We start from the raw sequence: 17,524 nt of genomic DNA on the forward strand, positions 1-17,524 counted from the left end.
AGATTGAATTATAAATAAAAATATTTAGAAAGATCACGAAGTTTTTAAAATAATATTTTTTTCCTCATTTTAATTTTCTTAATTTGATCTATTTCAAAATTTTAATTTAGATTTAGTATCGATTATTATGTTATAGATTTATTATTAAATTCTAATTTTTTATAATCATTTGTTGTTTTTAATCTTAAAAAAATATCATCAGTTTATTTTAATCATATTATGATTTATATTTGATCCAAAATAAAATCTACTTTAATTTAAATTTTCTCTAGATTGTTTATTTCTAGATCGTGTTGATTTTTTTCTGTTTAGTATTACAAACCTAAAATTTAATAACTATTTAAGTATTATTGTACATAAAAACCTAAATATTTGGTCATGAAATCTCCATTTTGTTATAGTGTTTTATTTTAGAGACTATTGGTTTATAGAAAGTTTATATATATATATATAAATTAGATTAGAAATTAACATTTTCAATTTTATAAAATAAAATGTATTATAATTTTATAGTACTTTATAATTTAAATTATATTTAACGTACCTTGCACGTGTTTGATTACTAGTTATTTTAAGGGGTTATTTGGGGAGCTAAAATATAATCAAAATTACTCGAATATGAGAGGTGTTGGAATGTATGAGTAATAGAAAGTGGAATGGAAATAGAATCATAAATAGTGAAAATGGTGGTAAAGAGAGTTGGATTGAAAATTGTGAGAACGAGATGAGTTAATAATCGAGTCTAAAATGCTCAATCCAAACATAAATTTTGGATTACATTACATTACAAATTCATTCAATTACTATCCCTAAACCGTCCCTAAATGTTTTTGAAACAAATATTCACCAAAGATTTTCATGTTTTCTTTAGTCCACCTTCAAAAACATCTTTAAAAATTTTGTCAGAAAATGTTTTTCTATTTTTTAAAGAAATTTCTAATAATTCTTTAAAATTTCTAATAATTCCTTAAAATTTATAACTGTGTTTAAAAAACATGAAAACCTAAAATGAAAACATTAACATTATAAACAATGTAATTTCAAAAAAGAACTTATGTTCAGTTAGGGTGTCCAAATGACTCGACAACGAGAACAATTCGGACAATTCAACCCAAATTATAAGGATTGGGTTTGGTTAATTTTGGTTTTGGGTTAAGTTGGGTTAATTTTTTCTATTTTTCTTAGACTGAGTCTAGGGTTGTATACAAAAAAATTTAGATCGACCCAACCCATCCTGAATTACATATATATTAATAAAATATATATATTTCTTTTATAATTGATAAATTTGTGAATTCTTTATATTTTTCTTTCAAGAATGTTTGATTTTGTATAAAGTTTGTAATTGATATTATAGATATTTGGTATATAAGAATTTAGTTGTATGAGATTTTAATTATTAGATAGAGAGGTTTTCAAAAATAGAAAAATAAGAGAAACTATTTACACAAAATAGTAAAATTTTAATTTTCTTTGATAGAGATTGAGAGAAATCTATCAGTGTCTATCAATAATAAAAACTGATAGAAGTCTATCACTAATAGACGCGGATAGAAGTCTATTTGTGTCCATCAATATATATTTTTTTTTTTGTATTTCTATAAATAGTTTGACATTTTTTCTATTTGTGAAAATTTCCCTATTAGTATATATGTGTTGTAGTCTTGTAGATAAATTTAAGTACTTTAAATTAAAAAGAAAAATAATAATAACTCAACAACCCAACCGAGCCCAACCCAACCCAAATTTTGTGAGTTGGAATGGGTTGGGTTAGAGACCATGTTTAGGTCATTTGGGTTACCAACTTGACCAATCGAATTTTTGGGTTGATACAAAAAACTGCTACAACTCAATCCAACCTATCCTATATACACTCCTATGTCCAGTTACAACATTTGGGGAAAATTTTCATTTATACAACAATATTTAGATTTATTGTCTATCACATTAATATATTTCTAAAAATAGTGTGAGATCTACCAAGTATTATGAAGTTAAATTTCTAGTTTAACTTTGAACCAACGCAATACTAAAACTTCTTTCTTAAAATGATACTCAAAACAAACCCTAAATACAACTAGAGAAAAAAAAAAGTTAGGAATGTTGTGAAATTGAGGAATACAACGGACCACAAAGGATATAGAGAAAATATATTATAATAAAATATAAATATAATAACAAATAACAAATAAATGTAATGTAATAATAAAATAAAATAACAAAAATTATGAAAATTTAGTGAAATTTTGAAGTGGATCTCTCACCAACCAATTGTGTGATTTTAAGATCCATCAAATGACACTATTTATAGGTAAAGTGACAAGTAGAATGTGGTCTTATATTGATAATAAGCATGAATAACTACAAGGCACATGGACAACCTGAAGAATGTCACATGGGTTTTAGAACACTAAGCAATAGACATCTATTTATTTTTATAATATTTATAATACTCCCCCTTAGAAGTCCATATATATATATGAAATATGCCTCGTTAAAACTTTACTAGGAAAAACTCAATGGAAAAAACCCTAGTGAAGGAAAAAGAGTACATATTTCATATAATATATACTCCTCAAAGAATACAATATATTAACTCTCCCTCACGAAAACATCACTTAAGATCTCTGAGTCACCGCATTCCAATGTTTTACACCAATTTTTTAAAAGTTGCAGTTGGTAATGTCTTTGTAAATAAATCTGTTAGGTTATCCTTCAAACAAATTTGTTGTACAGTGATGTCGCCATTTTCTTCAAGAACATGAATGTAGAAAAGCTTCGGTGAAATATGCTTTGTTCTATCTCCTTTAATATGTCCTCCTATGATTTGGGCTATACAAAATGTGTTGTCTTCGTATAATATTGTTGGAAGATTTTTATTAGAAGACAAGCAACATATTTCACAAATGTGCTAACTCATTGATCTTAGCCATACACATTCTCGACTAGTCTCGTGATTACAAGAATTTCAGCATGATTTAAAAAAGTGGTTGGTATGGTTTGTTTCACCGATCACCATGATATAGTAGTTCCTCCACATGTGAACAAATAACTTGTTTGAGATCTAGCTTTTTGTGGATCAAATACATATTTAGAATCAACATAACCAACTTGGTCAAAATTTGATTTATTTGAATAAAACAAACTCATATTGATTGTTCCTCGGACATAACGGAGTATATGCTTAATTCTGTTCCAATGTCTTTTTATAGGAGAAGAATTATATCTAGCTAATAAAATTATTGAAAATACAATATTTTAAGGAACCGGTGAAGGTTCACAGATGAAGGGGATCGATCCCAATATTACAATTTTCATAGAATCCCAATTTTACAGAAATAGAAAAATTATACATGTCAATAAAATTTACAATATGCAAATTCAAAAAAGATTTTAGAGATGAAGAACGCTTACCCTTATAGCCAATCTTCTTCACAAATTCCATTGATCCGATCATGAACACTTCCATCAGGACAAAACGATCTCCAAAATAAAAATCCCAAATGGTCATCACCATAAATGGAACCTCATGTATTCTCTGTTAGGGTTTGAGAATTTAAGAGTTGTGGGTTCTGAATTTTGGGAAAATGGAGGAAAGGATGAGAGGGAGAAGAAACACACTTTTTTGCTCTGTAAGTTCTTGGGAGTTTTCCCAAAGAACTCTCACTAACCTTCTACATCAAAATTGCTAAAGAGAGACCAATCTCACATTCCCCATTCAACACCACGATTAATGGAGTGGAAAAGTAGAGAGAGTTATTTTTATAACTCCCTTATTTAATTTATTTCAAAATAAAATAAAATAAAATATACATAAATACAACAACTAACTTATTATATGTATATGTAACTATACGTTTGTTCGCACGAGGTTTCCAGATAAACGTATTTCGTGAAGGTGAACTTGAGTTGGTGTTGGTGTTGATGTTGATTTGATGTGATGTAGTTCGAGGCTGAAGTAATTACCAAACATAGTTTTACTGTTTCTAAAAAGGAATATTGCGATGTGATAATGAGAATATTAAATTAAAAAATTATTGTGGGTCAAATGAATACAATACCATTAAAGTTTAGAAAAGATATTAAACATTGTATAGCCCGTAGTAATATATTGAGACTTCTTAAAATACTAGCTATAAAACACATGTAATGTACGTGGTAACATAAATTCTGTTGATGAGTTTCAATAACAAACTAATATAAATTTTTTAAGTTTAAATAATAAATATATGAGGTAAGAATTAAAAACAACAAAAGAGTTAATAGCCAAAAATGTATTATATATACTCTATTTTATATTAATTCACGACAAATATAAAGTAAGTTGCATGTGTTTGAGGATCTTCACAACACGTGGAACATAAATTCTTATGGTGACATACATATTTTGAATCAATATACTTTTCATGGGATTCTAAATCGTAAATTTTTTATATTGAAATTAAAAAGTAATTAAGTAACAATATAAATCATCCACTAACTCATAAACAATATTTTTTATGATTACTGTTTTGCTGGCATGCTTGTAATTAAAAAAATATATTTCCAAATAAAAAATTAGAGATATATCTAATACTAATATCTTTATTGTGGATCTTTGAATCTATCAAATTTGATTTTGTTGCTCATTGCTACAATGAGGTTTCCGGATAAACGTATTTCGTGAAGGTGAACTTGAGTTGGTGTTAGTGTTGATGTTGATTTGATGCGATGTAGTTCGATCTCTAGTACTTGATCCTCTGATTCTCTCTCGGTTGAGTGGATGTGCTTGACTTGAAGAAGAAAGACACCGAACATTTTTTAAGTAGAAGTCTTGGAAGAGTTTTTATGTTTTCAAGGGTCTTTTGTCTTTTAGAAGTGCAGCTTCAAGAGTCTTTGGAGTCTTCTGCTTGTCGATGAATTCTCTCTAGGCTCTCTGAATGCAGAGTTGCTGACCTTTGAAAATGAGGAGAGCTTCTCTATTTATAGAGTTTTGATGTGGACTTCATAGGCTTGGACTTGGTTGACTTATGGGTCTGGCTCTTGGGCCCAATTAGTTGGATTTGGGCTTGGTTGATCCATGAGTATGACTCTTGGACCCAATTAGTTGGATTTGGGTTTGATTTGACATCTGGGTCAAATTCAACCTATTTTTGGGTTTAGAGAATTTAACCCAAATAATAATAATATTAAATTGGACCAATTAATTTTAACCAATTCAACGGTCATGAAGAAACCATGTGGCATCATCAAACTTTATCTTCAACTTCCATTTGGAGCACATGTCAACTTCTAATTGGTCCCAAATTAATATTTTGGAATTTCATCATTAAACACCAAGAACTAATCCTCAATTTCAATTCAATTTGGAACACATGAGTATGACTCTTGGGCCCAATTATCTCTTGTCAATTTGCACATTTCAAATCAACACCAAGAACTGCTCCTCAACTTGAATCCACTGAGCTACCAAGGGGACCTTATAAACCTATAACTCAAAGCTCTAACGGTACGTGAATAACTGACTAAACTCTTTAGTCACGGGATCTACCATCCATTAATTGCCAGACACTCTACTAAAGACCGACAGCTGAACTCTCCTTACTACAGATATATTATTTGTTCATCTTAACCAATCAACAGTGCAACAACCCTTCACAAATCACTCGTAAGTACAGCTCGGCCAATAATCGTTATGCCCTTGTAGTTACATCTAACTCCTTAAGTACCACTGATTCCTCTAATGAACATAAATCATAGTCCTATTATGACTGAGTCCTCTCTTCCAAAGAGAAGTTATGGCCACTATGTTCAAGTCCCAGAATCAGCCCTTAAGGGAGTAATCTATCTACTTACCCCTACTTTGGGAAAGGAGTGAATTTCATCTTGTGTAATTGAGCTCCCAGATCAGGCAAGTCCCTAAAAGGTAGGCATGTTGAGTTGGTAATTTGGCCACTCTCACTCATACTAATCAAAGAACCGCCCTCACAGGAAGGAGTTCCCAAAACACTCAGGATTGAGGTCATGTCACCTACGGTCGTTTAGGTGAGATGTAAGTCTCCAGTATCAACGACGTTATATATAGAGACAAATCATCTCGTGGTTCGGTCTTATACAAACTCTTTGTATAAGACACCTCCGATAGCATGACTCCACATGAATGGTCAGATCTATCATTTGTAGTAGTTTATAACACTTGCAAACTTCTACAAAGCGGGCCGTATCTGTATTTTCAGAAAGATCGGGCATCCCACCTTCCTTATACTACAAACCTATTTAGGTTATCACTTAAGGCATGATCCACTTGTATTTCTCATATACAATATCTCATATACACACTTAAGTTTACATAAGATAACCATGGAACTTTGTTTATTGGATATGATTAACTGCCAGAATGAGATAACAATATTTTATTCATAAACAATGTGTATAATTACAAACAACGAAATTCTGGGAGAATTAGAACACCAATCCCAACACTGTTCTCTCAAAGCAGCGATCCCATGGTTTCGCTCCTTGACGGCTTTCATTAAAAAGTTGATATTCCTTTCCATCTCTACCATGGCCACTTCAGCCGTTACATCTGCCATCATGACGAAAATCACATCTGGCTACGAATCACGTTTCGGCTTGCTGGAGGCAGAAGTAGAGTTGTCAAACAGAGGGTACTCCTTGATGACAACCCCACCTTGTGGGGACTCTGTCATCTTCCTTAAGATGTTGTGCATGATGAGGGAGCTTTTCTCTTGCTCCTGCGTAACTTGCCTTGAGCGACTACGGGTGACAGGTCCCATGTAGGAGCTGTTTGTGGAGGAAGCTCTGGATGCCTTCTTCTTTGATGCCATTTGTCTTCTTTGGATGCTGAGAGAGATGAGAGAGAGGTCCCACTGGGTGTGCCAATTTGTTCGTACAAGGATTCCGGAGAAACATATTTCGTGGAGGTGAACTTGAGTTAGTGTTGGTGTTGATGTTGATTTCATGTGATATGGTTCGATTTCTAGTACTTGATCTTCTGATACTCTCTCGGTTGAGTGAATGTGCTTCACCTGAAGAAGAAAGGCACCAAACGTTCTTGAAGTAGAAGTCTTGGAAGAGTCTTTATGTCTTGAAGGGTCTTCTGTCTTCTAGGAGTTCAGCTTCTGGAGTCTTGGGAGTCTTCTACTTATTGATGAATTCTCTCTGGGCTCTATGAATGTAGAATTGCTGACCTCTGCAAATGAGGAGAGTTTCTCTATTTATAGTGTTCTCAGATGGGCTTCATGGGTTTGAGCTTGGTTGACCCCTGGGCTTGGCTCTTGGGCCCAATTAATTGGATTTGGGTTTGGTTGATCCATGAGTATGACTCTTGGGCCCAATTGGTTGGATTTGGGTTTGATTTGACATCTGGATCAAATTCAACCTATTTTTGGGTTTAGAGACTTTAACCCAAATAATAATAATATTAAATTACCAAGTTAATTTTATCCAATTAAACGATCATGATGAAACCATGTGACATCATCGAAATTTATCTTCAACTTCAAATTGGGGCACATGTCAAGTCCTAATTGGTCCCAAATTTAATATTTTGGAATTTCATCATTAATTTAGTAAACGACGTGGCAATTTGTATTTGGTCCAAAATTTCTCCTTCAACAATGTTATATCAAATATAACATATAATTTGTTTTTATATTGTATCAAATACAATATAACCTACACTTTATATTTCTCTCTATTAATCATGGTTTTTAGTATAAATCACATGTATACTAAATTATATGAATCTCATGCATATAATTAGTATTTGAATCAAATTCAAATATTTAATTCCTTTCAAAATAAACTTTATATTATAATGTATCAAATACATTATATTAATTATATTACATATAATGAATTTCCTTAATTAATTTGAACAATTCAAATTAATTCAAAATTAATTCTCAATAATCCTTGTTGAGCTAGAGAGGAAACTTTATAGACTTGTAATTTGAAACTCCAATGGTACTTGGATAATTATTTACATTCTTTAATTAAATTACCCAACATCAATTAATCGTCAGTCACTCTACTAAAGACAAACAATTGCACTCTTTGCACTACAGATATATTTCTGTGTCCATTGGATATAACCAGTCAATAGTGCGATGACCCTTCACAAATTGCTAGTAAGTTCAGCTGGGCCAAAATTCCCGTTTTTCTCCTATACTTACATCTAACTCCTTAAGTACCGCTGATCCCTCTAATGAACAATAAGTCATAGTCTAACTATGATCAAGTCAACCATCCACTCTCGAGATTCATGTTGATCAATCGATCTCCGCGTCCTGCCAGTTCGCTAAGTAGACTCACTCTACCGAGGGGCAACAAAGGCTGGAACTATTGCTGCCAAAATCATAGTGCGCGTTTGGTAGAAACAGAATGATCCCTTGGCTCGAGAGAAGTACGAGCTGGTTTAACTGCCCTAACTATGGCAGAATATTTCCGAGATGTTAATGAACAAGACGTGCTTCTCTCGAGCCAAGAGAGGGTGTGGTTACATTGTTCAAGATCGGGATTGGCCCTTAAGAGAGCAATTTATTTACTTACCTCGACATCAAGGAATGAGTGATTTCTGTATTGTATAGTTGTGTTCCCAGCTCCCCAATCAGAGGAATCCCCAAATGATAGGCATATTGAGTCAGGGATCTAGCCATTCTCACCCATACAAATCAAAAGATCGCCTTCATAGGCAAGAGTTCACAACTCACTCAAGATTTAGGTCATGTCACCTATGGTCATCCTGGTAAAATGTAAATCTTTATTATTAACAGTGTTATATAATGAGATAATCATTCTGTGATCCAGTCTTATACAAACTCTTTGTATAGAATGTATCCCCATTCACATGTCTCTACATGAATGATCAGAATCAGATCATTTGTAGCACTTTACTTGTAACATCTACAAAGCGGGTCGTATCCGTAGTGTCACTAAGATAAGGTACTTAGTCTTATACATCTACTACAGACCGTTTAGATTATTATTTAAACACGATCCACCTGTATGTCTCTACATATAATTATATAAAATAACCTAGGATCTTAGTTTATAGGATTGAGTATATGCACATAAAATAATAATTATTTTATTTATAACAATTTGTTTATGCAATGTTTACAAACTAAAAGAATACAAGAGAGATTTAGGACATCAATCCCAACAATCTCCCACTTGTCCTAAAGCTTAGGGAGCCAATTGTACAATACAAATAAAGTACAAAATACAATAAAGTAGGTCATACACTATAACTCAGTGACATCTCCCACTCGCCCTAGATAATTTGACGCATGTCTCATAGACCCAAACATTCTAGATAACCCTCGAACACTTCAGTCATGAGAGCCTTTGTAAACGGATCAACAACGTTGTGCTCCAAAGAAATCTTCATGACAATCACGTCACCTCGATGCACAATGTCTCAAATCAAGTGATATTTTCGCTCTATGTGTTTGCCTTTTCGATGACTCCTAGGTTCCTTAGAATTTGCCACAGCACCACTGTTATCATAATAAAGTGTGATGAACAAAGACATATTTGGAACAACTTTCAAATCAGTACAGAACTTCTTAAGCCAAACAATCTCTTTAGCAGCTTCACAAGTAGCTATATATTCGGTTTCTATAGTGGAGTCTGTGATGCATCCTTGTTTGATGTTTTATCAAACTATAGCTCCTCCATTCAGAGTAAACACTGACCCTGATGTGGATTTCCAAGAATCCTAATCAGTTTGAAAGTCAGAGTTCATGTATCCTGTAAGAATTTCGATCTCCATACACAAGCATATAGTCCCTCATTCCCCGAAGGTACTTGAGGATTGTTTTGACCAATTTTCACTGATCTAATACTGGATTTGATTGATATCTACTGACAATCTCTATTGCATAGCAAATGTCAGATCTAGTATATAACATTTCACACATAAGGCTACCAACAGGTGATGCATTGAGAATTCGTTTCATTGCCTCAACCTCTTGAGGAGACTTAAGGCACTACTGCTTAGACAGTACAATTTCATGATTGAAAGGTAATAAACCCTTCTTGGAATTGTGTATCAAATCTTATATTCCAAGATCCAGATGCTTGTTTCAGTCCATAAATAGACCGATTAAGCTTGCAAATCTTTTGCTCTTTATCTTATTCAATGAATCCTTCTAATTGATTCATGTAGATGGTCTCTTCAAGATTGTCATTCAAAAATGCAGTTTTTATGTCAATTTTCCATATTCCATAGTCATAATATGTGGCTATGGACAAGAGAATCCTAATAGACTTTAACATGACAACAAGTGAGAAAGTTTCTTCATAGTCCACTCCCTCAACCTGGGTATAACCCTTTACCACAAGTCTAGCTTTAAACGTCTGTATCTTTACATCTACACCTCTTTTTTCTCTTGTAGATCTATTTACTGAAGGATCTTTTACCGAAGAGTTCCATGAGTATGTTCGGATCGCTCTGATCTCACAGTGACCGAAATACAAAAATTTACATTCAAGATATAACAAGGGAGAGAGTTCCATACCAGTTGAAGATATCTTCGAAACTTCGAAACTCACCGCAGCGGAAACTCCACCCAATCATCAACATAACAGCACGAACAACTGCAAACTCATGACCACAACGAGGACGACACCACCAGAAAAGAGTCCTGGGTATTCTCGGAGTGAGAACCCAAAGCGTGGTCTTTGGTGAATTTGGTAGAGGAAGGAGGAAACACGGATCATGTAGGAGATATGTAAGTGGGAGGGGAAAACACGCTATCGTATAGCAAAATGCTTATCGTTTAGGAGAAGCTACACGATCGTGTAGGTTTTATTGAACGATCATTTAGGAAATGGTATACGATCGTTTAGCAAAATCGGCATACTATACGATCGTTTAGGGAGGCTATGCGATCATGTAGGAACTAGTGTGCGATCGTTTAGGCGCGAGGTGAACGATCGTCTAAACAAGGAGGACTATCGTATAGGCTCTCGATTTTCTTAAGCGATCGTTTTCTTTCATCAGCTCGTTTTTCTCTTTTTCTTTTTGGGCGATTGACCAACGATTCAAAAAATGAAATAACTTCACACTATAGGAAATATGACTTCTCCCGACGTCACATTTCGTCGGAAAAGTGTAGAAAATTCGTCGGGAGAGGATCTTCCAACGCATAAACGATCGTTGGGAGTTTGGTCGGGAGAAACCCATCAGGAGAGGATCTCCCGACGCACTTTTAAATGGCGTCGGGAGTTCCCCCATAACTCCCGACGCCACGTAGGCATCGAGAGTTCCCCCTAACTCCCGACACCATGTAGGCGTCCGGAGTTCCATCATAAATCCCGACACCATTTTAAAGTGCGTCGGGAGATCCTATATGCGTGGGGAGTATTAAAATTTAATATATCGTTTTTAATTTTTTAAAATTTGATCTGAAAAAATATAAAACATATTATACCAAATAAAGATTCACATAACTAAAAAACAAAAATGAAGTCCACTTTATAACAAGTAAAAAATTACAATATCCAAACATGGAACCTCTCGAATATGGAACCTCTCGAATATCAAAAACAAACAAAAGGAGTAAACAATGATGACCAACACACATAAAACTCAAATTTGTCCCCAAAATGGTTTAACCTAAATTTTACACCCCCCTCCCCCCCACAACACATTAAACTTCATAAACATTCATAAATACACAAAAAGATAAGATAATGAAAAACGTAAGAGAAGAGGAAACTCACAGAAAGCGAGAGGTAGAGAGATTCAGGGAGAGAGCGAGAGGCAAGGAGAGAGCAAGATATAGGGAGAGAGCGAAGGGCAAGGAAAGAGCGAGGTACAGTTGAATAAAAAGTAAAAAAAAAAAAAGAAGTTCTGTTCCGAGGGATGGTAAATATGCAGTGTGTCAAGAGTAGGTCAATCTTCCATTAGGGAATCATGGAGGAAGAGAAACGAAGACAGACTCAAAACAATAGTGATAAGACTCAAAGCTCTCTCTTGACCAACCACTCTTTCATACAGGGAGAGAACGAGAGTTCTCGGGGAACTCCTGATGCCGATTTGATGCGTTGGGAGTTCCTCGGGAACTCTCGACGAACCTTCACGACGTCAGGAGTTTCCCGGTCCTTTATTCGTCGGGAGAGACCATCTCTCCTAACGACCTAACTCCCGACGCTCTATTTAGACGTTGAGAGAACTCCTTTTTCTTGTAGTGTCATTTTTATTCATCGATTACAATAACCGACACATCCTCACTAATCCACATCCAAACGTACTTTTTGGATTAATTATCATATAATTAACCAATTAAATAATAATAAATATATCATATTATATTTTTATCCTATACTTTGATATCACATATCTACTATAGTATTTTCTCCTCTAATTGATATAAATCATATTTATATCTAATTTCCTCCAAAATAATGTATCTCATACATTTAGCCAATTATATCATATATAATTAACCAGTCCAATTATATCATATATAATCGAACTTTCTCTTGTCAATTTGAACATTTCAAATTAACCAAAAAACTGATTCTCGACTTTATCCAAGCTACCTAGGGGACCTAATGAACCTGTTGCTCGAAAATTCAACGGTCCATGAATGGCTGACTAAACTCTTTAGCCATGAGATCCACCATCTGTTAATTGTCAGGCATTCCACTAAAGACCAATAGCTGAACTCTTCTTACCACAGATATATTTCTGTGTTCATCAGATATAACCAATCATGAGTACGATGATCTTTCACTGATGTTCGTAAGTACAGTTGGGCAAAATTATCGTTTTGCCCCTGTAGTTACATCTCACTCCTTAAGTATCGCTCATTCCTCTAATGAACAATACAACATAGTTCAACTATGTGTAAACACCTCTTAGGCCAAGAGAAGGTGTGTAGCGTCACATCGTTCAAGCCTCGAAATTAGCCCTTAATGGAGCAATCTATCTATTTATCCCTGCCTCGGGGTAGGAGTGAATTCCATCTTGTGTAGCTGAGTTCCCAGCTCCCAAATCAGACGAATCCCCAAAATGGTAGGTATGAATCGGCGACTTGGCCACTCGCACCCATACAAATCAAAGGACCGCCCTCAATGGCAGAAGTTCCCAACTCACTCAGGATTTAGGTCATGTTACCTATGGTCATCCTAGTGAAGTGAAGTCTCTGTCATGAACAGTGTTATATAATGAGACGTTAACAGTTCGTGGTCAGGTCTTATACAAACTCTTTGTATAGGACGCCCCCGCTCGCATGTCCCCAACACGAATGATCAGGATCAGATCAACTGTGACAAGTCACAACATTTGTGACCATTCCACAAAGCAGGCCGCATCCGTAGCGTTACTAGGATAAGGTTTCCCTTTTATATCCATATACTATAGATCATTTTGGTTATCACTAAAGACATGATCCACTTGTATGTCATCACATACATGCTTGAGTCACATACAGATAACCAGGGATTTTATGTTTAGGTCCTAAGGTAGCGAAATTCCTTGTCGGGTAAGTTCCGACCCACACGAAAGTTGGTTTGTGGTAAAGTAAATAAAATAAGTAACTGAGCAAAATACAAGATGTGATGTAAATATCATATATTATACAACACAAACGTTCATACAAACTACAGGACACGAGACTTTAGGGCATCAACCCCAACAATTACAACCTATAGGTTTTACCCCATCAGGTTGATCTGCAAGCTCTCTGACAGAATTGAAGTACATAGACTCCATTTCTTGATTCATGGCTTTAATCCATTCATTCTTGTCAACTTCTTCCATTGCTTGTTTATAAGACAATGGATCCTCAACACCATCATCAACTATGATATCTTGGGCTTCTATTAAACCCATATAGCATACAAGTGGGTTCATAACCCTCCCACTACGTCGAGGCAATCTTAACTCTTGAGATGGATGTGAATGACTAGATGAACCGATATGAACAACTCTTGTTAATGTATCAGCCTTTTCAACAACACTTGTTGAAGTCTCAGTAGATTCATTAGAAATGTCATTTAAAATAATTTTGCTTTATGGTTCATGATCCCTTATGTGATCTTCTTCTAAAATGGTAACATTTATCGATACAAGCATTTTATTTTCACTTAGATAAAAAAAAAAAAAAATACCCACCTCTCGTTTCCTTGGGGTAGCCTACAAATAGACATACTTTTGAACGAGATTCTAACTTTTTGGGATTTGTCACTAGTACATGGGTTGGACATCCCCAAATTCTAAAGTTGTACAAACTACCTTTACGACCTTTTCATAACTCAAAATTTGTTTTAGAAACACTCTTTGAGGGAAACGTTGTTCAAAATATAAACAACAGTCTCTGCTACATATCCCTAAAACGAGCCAGGAAGTTGAGCATAGCTCATCATAGACCGAACCATGTTCAACAAGGTTTTGTTTCTCCTTTCCGATACACCATTCTGTTGAGGTATACCAGAGGTTGAGAGTTAGGATGTAATTCCATGTTCTATCATATAGTTTTGGAATCTTAAATCCATATACTCTTCATCACGATTAGATCGTAGGTTTTTTTTTTTTTTATATATCTTTTTACCCAACAATTTTCAACTTTGGTCTTATACTCCTTGAATTTTTCCAGTGCTTCAGAATTATGTTGTATTAGGTATAGATATTCATATATAGAATAATCATCTATGAAAGAAATGAAATATTCATATCCTCCTTGTGCTCTTACATTCGTGTGGGACTGTAGATATTTGAATGTATAAGCTCCAAGGTCTCTTTAGCTCTATAACATTTTTCAGTAAAAGATCATTTTGTCATCTTGCCTGATGGAACATAAAGAAAGCATGCAATAGTGGAAGCGAAGGAACGATAACGTTCTAATGACATAGAAAACAAGAATAAGCATGCATAAAGGGTTAGAAATTACAACCTTTATAGAATCCACCACAATCTTCCTCTCCTAAGCTTGATCGACACCACCAACAGTAAATCCTCGCTATTCTTTTATTGAAGAACACAGTGGTGGGACCGCTCTGTTAGTGAAGACAAGGGAATTTCATTCTAGAAAAGTTGAGAGTAAAGGAAATTTGGTGGAAGAGTCAAGTGAAAAGTCAAAGAAGCATTAGTTTTCCCACATTTCAAAAACCAAACTATTTAAAGATAAATTACATGCAAAATCCTATTTTGGATGTCTTCCACCTCAAAATCCACTAGCATGTAATCTTTAGGTGTCAAACTTGGAAAGTGCCACTTCGAAGTCCACTTAGTTAGTGGGAAAATCCAACAATTGGATTTTTCCACTAACTTAAAAAATCAATAAATCAATATTTTATGAAAAAATATTTTCATAATTTATAAAATATTTAAAATAAATTTAATATCACATATTAAATCATTTTTGATACCTAACTTTGATTAATCATATTAATCAAGTTTAAAAAACACTTTCATGCTAATGTTCAAGAATACTCTAAAAAATAATTAATAAAATAATTATTTACTTGTAAATTATATCTCATATAAAATACAATTTTTCTATTGCCCATATTTGAGCATTTCAAATTCTTACTTCACCTAGTTCTTTTATCCATAGTGAGTTAGCAAGGAGACCCGTTGGACCAATAGATCATGGGCTCCAATGATCCGAGACTAACCGATCAAACTCTTTAACCTAATTAATCAACATTCGTTAACTAACATGGCTGTCCACTATAGCCTGTAGTTGCACTTCCCTCACTGTAGATATATTATGTGTCTATTTGATATAACCATGATAAGTAAGTCAACCCTTCACTAGTTGTTCGAAATAATGGCTAGGTCATAAGTTGTTTTACCCCCGAGAATACATCTTGCTCCTTAAATCCCACTAATCTTTTAATGAACAATTGTTTCTAATCCAATCACTAAACCGAGTCCCTCTCGGGCCAATGAGAAAGTGGAGCCCCTTGTTCAAGACCCGAAGTTAACACTTAAGGGAACGACCTCTCTGTTATCCCTAATAGCAAGTATGATTGAATTTCGTCTTGCACCCTATATCCCCAACTATTTGCCTGATCTTACCCCTAAAATGGGAGGCTTATTGAGCCAACACTGTTGAGCCAACCTTTACCCATGCAAATCTAAGGATAATCCTGAATAAATAGGAGTTCATAGTTAGCTCAGGATTAAGGTCAAGTTACCTAGGTCATCGCTTTGAAATAGTCAGTCTTAAACAGTAAAGAGTGACTTAATTCTTGATCCGATCTTATGCAAACTCATTGTGTAGGATGCCCCCGCTCCTCATGTCAATACATGAACGAATCAGGATCATTTCGTTTGTAGCACTTTATAACAAACTGTAATAACTACAGAGTGGGCCGCATCCGATAACGTTTCTAGAATAAGGTACCCAACCTTATTCGTATACTATAGACTGTTTTGGCTATTTACTGAACTTTATCCACTCTTATGTCTCTACATAAAGTTCATGTATTCATATAATAGCCATGGATCTTTAGTTTATTGGATTTAGACTTTACAAGTGCAATTCAAATATTCAATAACAGATTTATGGAATAAACGTCAATAACATCTTTATTGATAATAGAATATATTTAACATTACAATCTGCAAGTTTTAGGACATATAACCCAACATTGCCTTCAAGGCATGACTCACATACAAATAAAGAGTTTTCTTCTAAACCATTTAGAAGTCCACATTTCACCAATCTCTCAATCTAATTGAGATTAATGTGATATAACCGTAGATACCAAAGATGGACATTTTCTTTAGGAGAAACTCTTGGTCTTCTAACAGTTGTTGTTGTTTTGAACATTTCAACATTTAGCATGACTTTTGTAACTAACAGCCTTAGTACATATAAGTTACTTTCCAATAAAAAAAAAAGCTTAGTTTCATTTCATTCTTAAAAATAAACACTTTATTTTCAGAAAAGAATATGGAATACTTATTTTCAATCAGACGAGAAACAAAAATGAAGTTTCTCTTGATATGAGGAACTACATATATGTCATCCAATAACATATATAATTTCTTGTCCAAAAATAACTTAAGTCTGCCTATAATAATAGCTGAAACGACCTCACCAGTATTGACTCTAAGAGTCATCTCTCTAGCTACCAATTGTCTATAGGAATTAAATCCCTGAAAGGAAGAACATAAGTGATTAGTAGCTCCGGAATCAACTATCCAGGAAAAATCATCATTCTTTACTAAGTATGTTTCCAAGACAAATAAATCAGATTTATTTTCTTCGGAGTTCTTCATTTTCTGGAGAGTAAAGGGATCAACACTATAACTCTATGTCATAAACTCCAAGTTTCATCTTAGAGGACAATCCTCATTGATTAATTTCACTAGATTTAGCAACATTTTCTTTTTCTATTTGTCCCTTAACATTCAATATCTAGTGGAGTTTATCTAGGGAGCTAATTAAAATATTATTATTTTTCTTAAATATATGAACCAACAGTGTATATTTACAACAAAATTAAAAAAAAACAAAAACAAAAAAAGAAGTACAATCATTAAACTAAATTAATC

This window comes from Benincasa hispida, chromosome 8, assembly GCF_027475165.1.
Source record: "Benincasa hispida cultivar pf3 chromosome 8, pf3_genome.v1.1, whole genome shotgun sequence".
NCBI classification, from domain to species: Eukaryota; Viridiplantae; Streptophyta; class Magnoliopsida; order Cucurbitales; family Cucurbitaceae; genus Benincasa; species Benincasa hispida.